This window comes from Herpailurus yagouaroundi, unplaced genomic scaffold (assembly GCF_014898765.1).
Source record: "Herpailurus yagouaroundi ecotype Mexico unplaced genomic scaffold, PumYag 67700, whole genome shotgun sequence".
NCBI lineage: Eukaryota > Metazoa > Chordata > Mammalia > Carnivora > Felidae > Herpailurus > Herpailurus yagouaroundi.
In genome coordinates, this window is record NW_024420499.1 from 8,547,136 (window position 1) to 8,556,073 (window position 8,938).

General features: G+C 36.5%; 1 pseudogene; it reads left to right on the forward strand.

Moving 5' to 3' along the window:
• The window catches only part of LOC121025739 (CTD small phosphatase-like protein 2), a 4,886-nt pseudogene extending 3,173 nt beyond the window's left edge, over positions 1 to 1,713 (forward strand).
• Positions 1,714 to 8,938: the final 7,225 nt, after the last annotated feature.

The window sequence follows — 8,938 nt, forward strand, 5'->3', positions numbered from 1 at the left end:
CACCCCCCATCAACCCTCAGTTTGTTCTCAGTTTTTAAGAGTCTCTTATGCTTTGGCTCTCTCCCACTCTAACCTCTTTTTTTTCCCTTCCCCTCCTCCATGGGTTTCTGTTAAGTTTCTCAGGATCCACATAAGAGTGAAAACATATGGTATCTGTCTTTCTCTGTATGGCTTATTTCACTTCGCATCACACTCTCCAGTTCCATCCATGTTGCTACAAAGGGCCATATTTCGTTCTTTCTCATTGCCATGTAGTACTCCATTGTGTATATAAACCACAATTTCTTTATCCATTCGTCAGTTGACGAACATTTAGGCTCTTTCCATAATTTGGCTCTTGATGAGTGCTGCTATAAACATTGGGGTACAAGTGCCCCTATGCATCAGTACTCCTGTATCCCTTGGGTAAAAAAGCCTTTTTGCCATCAAATAAAATACAGGCAATATGTCCTGCCTGAGCAAAAATGAAATACTCAGATTTTAGGAAAGCCTACTTTCAGGAGGAGAAAATCCACCAAAGAATGAAATCAGCTTGTTAACATAAATTTATCAAATCATTGGAGGAAGCACATTCACGAGAGAGAAAATCCATTGAAACAAAGTAGAATTGGACTTCATATGGACAATAATTTGAACACATCAACACCAAGAGCACAAGAAAGGCCTGACAAGTATTGCAAATGCTGGTAGTTATGAAATGACAAATAAACATGTAAAGCAAACTGGAAAATAGGACATAATCCTTTCTCAGGCAATCTCGCATGGACTAAATTTTGGGGTCCCTATTTCCTCCTATCTTCCACTTTTTTTAGCATTGAATAACTGACACATCAGGATCAGATTCTCCAGGACAGGCTGCAAAATTTAAGGGATAGTAAAAACACTTGATAAGGAACAAGTGGATGAGGTTGCTTCTGATAGTCCTGAATCAACTAATGGAGCAGTTAATTCAAATCAAGCAGTTCAAGGGAGGCTATCAATAAATAATGTTTCAGAGGAAGCAGAAGAAACAGTTCTTTGGGATATCTCACCACTATCTAGATAGTGGTTATTCATCTGTGAGTTGGACTGGAAAGTATTAGATCTTTATTATGTCATGCAATATGTTCCACGACTAACAGAAGAACAATTAATTTGGAAATCTACCTTTCTACTGAAAACAAGAAGCACACTGGAATTCTGCCTACTTTTAGACCTATATTAAACACTAAGTGCACTGTAGTCTAAATGAGCTAAGAGATGCAGACCTTACTTTTCCAGTCCATATACAAGATACTATTGATCAGACTTATGTGAGATTAAGACTATTCTTCTAGGAATCCTTGAAACCAATATCTCAGATTTATAAGATTATTGTTTTTACTACTCTTAAGAGGGTATAAGCAGATATTATCTAAATATGTTAGCTCCTAAAAGGCAACTAGTGAGGCACTGGCCTTTCTGTGAAAGTTGTGTTTGTTTACAAGCAACATATACAAAGAACTTATCTTCGGAAGACATCTTTCAAAAACTGTAATAGTTGACAAACCACCACAAGCCTTTACATGCCAGCTTTTCAATAGAATCCTTATAGAAAGCTGGTTTGTAGAGTAAACTCTCAACGTACTCCTAAATGTGATTACATGTATTTACAAGCTTGTAGACCTGAATGATGATGTTCAACTTCACATGAAAGGAAAATTTTGATTGCATGATTTGCTTTCCCCAGATTAACCACAAAGACTTCTCAAAACAATGAAGGGAGAGAGAAAACAGGTCCCTTTTAGACTAAGGCAACACATTCTTACTCCTTTTGAAAATTTACATTTTGTAACCCATCTTGCTTTTCTTAATTTTGGTGTTCCGTGATAATCAATGGTTACAGAAAGAAAATTTACCTATCTCAGCTTACATACACAGAGTAGGTAGGCTGAAACAAAAAATCCTTTGGAACTCATGCAACTCTGAATTTTTTTATGTACAGAACATCTGAAGTTTATATAGAATTATGTTTCTGCCACAAGCAGTTTGGTCCCATAGTCACACAGGGTTTTATTTTTTAAAAAAAAGATGAAAATGGACTTGTTTTTCTTTCTCTGTTTGGTGTTCTAAGTGCATATAAAGCCACACTTCTACTACTTTAAGATTCTCATCCTAATAGAAATTGCTGATAAAAGTTGTTTCATTTTTCCTGTTAAGGTTTATAACTTTTTAAAAACATGTATTGACTTGGGTTAGATTAGAATTTCATTATTCATTTTAGCTGAGGCACTTCAAAGTTTTTTTAAATGGTCAGTTTTGTTTTTTACAATACACTTGAATGCCATTTGCCTACTTGTTCTGCCTGCATATTGCATATTTGTTTAAAAATACTCTCTGGCACAAAAACACACACATAGACCAATGGAATAGAATAGAAACCCCAGAACTAGACCCACAAACGTATGGCCAACTCATCTTTGACAAAGCAGGAAAGAACATCCAATGGAAAAAAGACAGTCTCTTTAACAAATGGTGCTGGGAGAACTGGACAGCAACATGCAGAAGGTTGAAACTAGACCACTTTCTCACACCATTCACAAAAATAAACTCAAAATGGATAAAGGACCTGAATGTGAGACAGGAAACCATCAAAACCCTAGAGGAGAAAGCAGGAAAAGACCTCTCTGACCTCAGCCGTAGCAATCTCTTACTCGACACATCCCCAAAGGCAAGGGAATTAAAAGCAAAAGTGAATTACTGGGACCTTATGAAGATCAAAAGCTTCTGCACAGCAAAGGAAACAACCAACAAAACTAAAAGGCAACCAACGGAATGGGAAAACATATTTGCAAATGACATATCGGACAAAGGGCTAGTATCCAAAATCTATAAAGAGCTCACCAAACTCCACACCCGAAAAGCAAATAACCCAGTGAAGAAATGGGCAGAAAACATGAATAGACACTTCTCTAAAGAAGACATCCGGATGGCCAACAGGCACATGAAAAGATGTTCAGCGTCGCTCCTTCTCAGGGAAATACAAATCAAAACCACACTCAGGTATCACCTCACGCCAGGCAGAGTGGCCAAAATGAACAAATCAGGAGACTACAGATGCTGGAGAGGATGTGGAGAAACGGGAACCCTCTTGCACTGTTGGTGGGAATGCAAATTGGTGCAGCCGCTCTGGAAAGCAGTGTGGAGGTTCCTCAGAAAATTGAAAATAGACCTACCCTATGACCCAGCAATAGCACTGCTAGGAATTTATCCAAGGGACACAGGAGTACTGATGCATAGGGGCACTTGTACCCCAATGTTCATAGCAGCACTCTCAACAATAGCCAAATGATGGAAAGAGCCTAAATGTCCATCAACTGATGAATGGATAAAGAAATTGTGGTGTATATACACTATGGAATACTACGTGGCAATGAGAAAAAATGAAATATAGCCTTTTGTAGCAACGTGGATGGAACTGGAGAGTGTGATGCTAAGTGAAATAAGCCATACAGAAAAAGACAGATACCATATGGTTTCACTCTTATGTGGATCCTGAGAAACTTAACAGGAACCCATGGGGGAGGGGAAGGAAAAAAAAAAAGAGGTTAGAGTGAGAGAGAGCCAAAGCTTAAGAGACTGTTGAGAACTGAGAACAAACTAAGGGTTGATGGGGGGTGGGAGGGAGGAGAGGGTGGGTGATGGGTATTGAGGAGGGCACCTTTTGGGATGAGCACTGGGTGTTGTATGGAAACCAATTTGACAATAAATTTCATATATAAATAAAAAAATAAATAAAGAAAAAAAAAGAAACAAGAATATTTAACTTTGCTTATTTTTTAACCCAATTTTTGGTATGTTAACAAAGATTTTAACATTTCATCAGTTTGGGCAATTTCTTATTATATTTTCTGTTGTGTATGTAGTTAGCATGTGTACTGAACTGTTCAAACATTAGCATGCTCAACAAGCTTATTTTGTGAAAATTTCTTATTTGTTAAAAAATAATTATGGCAAACTTTCTTCAAAAATAATGAAATCATTTGCAATTCAGAATGCCTTTTTTAAATCTTTCAAGGTATTTTGCTTGCAAGAAATATTATCACAGATTTATTTTTACAAGAATCATTGAAATGAGTTTTTGTTAGTATATCTAGTCATGTTTATGCATTTTGTCTCTATCTTAATTGAAATAAAATATTTACAGCTTTAATTAAAAAAGTAACTGCCTGTGAGAGTGGCCTCATATCAGATACAACAGCCAGTAATTACAAATTAACTACTGTATGTTCAAAGTACTAAAGGAACCACCATTGCAGAAAATACAAAAGTATAATGGCAATGCCTGCCCCCGCCAAAGGAAAAAAAAAAGATTATTAATGAAGATTTAGAAATTACTTAACAGATAATCAAATGGAAATTTTGGACTGAAAACTACAATTACTGAAATGAAAAATTCATTAGAGGGGTTCAACAGTAGATTGGAAAAATTCAGAATAAAAAATTAGCAAAGTTAAAAATAGGTTGAGCAAATAGTAGAGAAAAATAGAATAAATACAAGTGAACAGAATCTCAGAGAAATTTGGGCTTTTATTAATTATACCAAGATGACAAAAAGATACCAAACAGACACATCACAGTAAAAATGCTGAAATCCAAACTGCAAAAGAAAATCTTGAAATCACCAAGAAGACAACCTGTCACTTGCAAGAGAATCCCAATAAGATTATGAAATGATTGCCCATCAGAAACAATGGAGGTCAGAAGGCAGAGAAATAAAGTGCTTAAAGAAGAAAACTGTCAATCAAGAATCCTATGTCAAGTGATGTGATCTCTCAAAAATGAAAGTGAAATAAACACATTCCAGAAAAACAAATCTTAAAGAATTTCTTGTAAGTACACCTGCTTAAGGAACTTCTTTAGGCTCACAGTGGGAGACCCCAGGGGATAATTTTATTCTATTTTTTAAAGTTCATACCAATTTATTCTGTTTCCAGCAATGTGGCAAGTTTGCGTTTGCTTCCAACAAACAGTAGATATTGTAATTATTTTAGAGATGGTTAATTTCATAAGTGTAAAATGGGAACTCAGGGTATGTTTTTTAAAATATTTCTTTAATTGTGAGATTGTGTGTTTTTCCATGTTAGATTACCAGTTCTATTTATTATGGTGTCAATAGTCAATTAGTATCATGTACCATTTTATCTGCTGAATTTTAAATATTTTTAATATAATTTGTCAAATTGGCTAACATACAGTGTGTAAATGTGCTCTTGGTTTTTGGGGTAGATTCCCATGGTTCATAGCTTACATACAAAAACCAGTGCTCATCCCAACAAGGGCCCTCCTCAATGCCCATAACCCATTTTCCCCTCTCCCCCACACTCCACCCACTCTCAGTTTGTTCTCTGTATTTAAGAGTCTCTTATGGTTTGCCTCCCTCCCTCTCTGTAGCTAATTTTCCCCCATCCTTCCCCCATGGTCTTCTGTTACGTTTCTCAAGATCCACATATGAGTGAAGACATACGATATCTTTCTCTGACTGACTTATTTCACTCAGCATAATACCTTCCAGTTCCATCCATGTTGCTGCAAATGGCATGATTTCATTCTTTCTCATTGTCAAGTAGTATTACATTGTATATGTAAACCACATCTTCTTTACCCATTCATCAGTTGATGGAAATTTAGGCTCTTTCCATAATTTGGCTATTGTTGAAAGCACGGCTATAAACATTGGGGTACATGTGCCCCTATGAATGAGCCCTCCTGTATCCTTTGGGTAAATTCCTAGTAGTGCTATTGCTGGGACATAGGGTAGTTCTACTTTTAATTTTTTGAGGAACTTCCACACTGTTTTCCAGAGGGGCTGCACCAGTTTGCATTCCCACCAGCAGTGCAAGAGGGTTCCCATTTCTCCACATACTCACCAGCATCTGTAGTTTCCTGAGTTGTTGATTTTAGCCACTCTGACCGGTGTGAGGTGGTATTTCAGTGTGCTTTTGATTTGTATATCCCTGATGATGAGTGATGTTGAGCATCTTCTCATGTGTCTGTTGGCCATCTGGATGTCTTCTTTGGAGAAGTGTCTATTCATGTCTTTTGCCCATTTCTTCACTGGATTATTTCTTTTTTGGGCGTTGAGTTTGGTAAGTTCTTTATAGATTTTGGATACTAACCATTTATCCAATATATCATTTGCAAATATCTTTTCCCATTCTGTTGGTTGCCTTTTAGTTTTGTTGATTGCTTCCTTTGCAGTGCTGAACCTTTTTATGTTGATGAGGTCCCAGTAGTTCATTTTTGCTTTTTAATTCCCTTGCCTTTGGAGATGTGTCAAGCAAAAAATTTCTGTGGCTGAGGTCAAAGTGGTTGTTGCCTGCTTTCTTCTCTAGGGTGTCGATGGTTTCCTGTCTCACATTCAGGTCCTTCATCCACTTTGAGTTTATTTTTGTGGATGGTGTAGGAAGGTGGTCTAGTTTCATTCTTCTGCATGTTTCTGTCCAGCTCTCCCAGCACCATTTGGTAAAGACACTGTCTTTTTTCCATTGGCTATTCTTTCCTGCTTTGTCAAAGATTAGTTGGCCATACATTTGTGGGTCCAATTCTGGGTTCTCTATTCCATTGGTCTATGTGTCTGTTTTTGTGCCAATACCATACTGTCTTGATGTTTACAGTTTTGTAGTAGAGTTTTGTAGTCTGAGATTGTGATGCCTCCCACTTTGGTTTTCTTCTTCAATACTACTTTGGCTATTCAGGGTCATTTGTGTTTCCATACGAATTTTAGCATTGTTTGTTCTTGTTTTGGAAGGAGTGCTGGTGCAATTTTTATTGGGACTGTATTGAATGTGCAGATTGCTTTGGGTAGTATTGACATTTTAACAATATTTATTCTTCCAATCCATGAGCATGGAATATTTTTCTATTTCTGTGTGTCTTCTTCACTTTCCTTCATAAGTTTTCTATAGTTTTCAGCATACAGATCTTTTACATCTTTGGTTAGGTTTGTTCCTCGGTATTTTATGATTCATGGTGCAATTGTAAATGGGATCAGTTTCTAGATTTCTCTTTCTGGTGCTTCATTATTGGTGTATAGAAATTCAACCGATTTCTGTACATTGATTTTTTACCCTGTACATTGACTTTGCTGAATTCATGTATCACTTCTACCAGTCTTTTGGTGGAGTCTTTTGGGTTTTCCATGTAGAGTATCATGTGGTCTGTGACAAGTGAAAGTTTGACTTCTTTGCCAGTTTTGATGCCTGTTATTTCATTTTGTTATCTGATTGCTGATGCTAGGACTTCCAACACCATGTTACACAACAGTGGTGAGAGTGGATATCCTTGTCTTGTTCCTGATGTCAGGGGGAGAGCTCTCAGTTTTTCCCCGTTGAAGATGGATATTAGCTGTGGGCTCTTCATATATGGCTTTTATGATGTATAAGTATGTTCCTCCTATCCCAACTTTCTTGAGGGTTTTTAATAAGAAAGGATGCTGTATTTTGTCAAATGTTTTTTCTGCATCTATTGACAGGACCATATGGTTCCTATCTTTTCTTTTATTAATGTGATGTATCACATTGATTGATTTGCAAATATTGAAGCATCCCTGCAGCCCAGGAATGAATCCCACTTGATTATGGTGAATAATTCTTTGTATATGCTGTTGAATTTGATTTGCTAGAATCTTGTTGAGAATTCTTGCATCCATGTTCATCAAGGGTATTAGCTTGTAAAACTCCTTTTTTGTGGGGTCTGTCTGGTTTGGGAATCAAGGTAATGCTGGCTTCACAGAATGAATCTGGAAGTTTTCCTTCCCTTTCTATTTGTTGGAACACCTTGAGAAGTATAGATATTAACTCTGCTTTAAATGTCTGGTAGAATTCCCCTGGAAAGCCATCTGCCCCAGGACTCTTATTTGTTGGGAGATTTTTAATCACTACTTCAATTTCATCACTGTTCAATATTTCTATTTCTTAAAAAAAAATCTATTTCTCCCAGTTTGAGTTTTGGTAGTGTGTGGTGTCTGGGAATTTGTCCATTTCTTCCAGGTTGTCCAGTTTTTTGGCATATAATTTTTCATAGCATTCTCTGATAATTGCTTGTATTTCTGAAGGGTTGGTTGTGATAAATACATTTTCATTCACGATTTTATCTATTTGGGTTCTCTCTACTTTCTTTTTGAGAAGTCTGGCTAGGAGTTTATCAATTTTGTTTATTTTTTAAAAACTAACTCTTGGTTTCATTGATCTGTTCTACTGTTTTTTCTTTCTATATGTTCATTTCTGCTTGGATCTTTATTATTTCTCTTCTTCTGCTGGCCTTGGGCTTTCTTTGTTGTTCTGCTTCCAGTTCCTATGAGTGTGTGCTAGAGTTTGCATTTGAGATTTTTCTTGTTTCTTGAGATAGGCCTGGATTGCAATGTATTTTCTTCTTAGGACTACCTTTGCTGCATCCCAAAGGGTTCAGACTGTTGTGTTTTCATTTCCATTTATTTCCATATATTTTTAAATTTCTTCTTTAATTGCCTGGTTGACCCATTCATTCCTTAGTAGGATGTTCTTTAACCTCCATGCATTTGGAGGTTTTCCAAAACTTTTCCTGTGGTTGATTTCACGTTTAATTGCATTGTAATCTAAAAGTACGCATGGTAAGATCTCAATTCTTTTATATTTATTGAGGGCTGTTTTGTGACCCAGTATGTGATCTATCTTGGAGAATGTTCCATGTGCACTCGAGAAGAATGTGTATTCTGCTGCTTTAGGATGAAAGTTATGAATATATCTGTCAAGTCCATCTGGTCCAATGTATCATTCAGGGCCATTGCTTCTGTATTGATTTTCTGTCTAGATGATATGTCCATTGTTGTAAGTGGAGTATTAAAGTTCCCTTCAATTACCACATTCTTACCATTAAGATTGCTTATGTTTGTGATTGTTTTATATACTTGGGTATCTCTGAATTCAGTGCATAAACATTT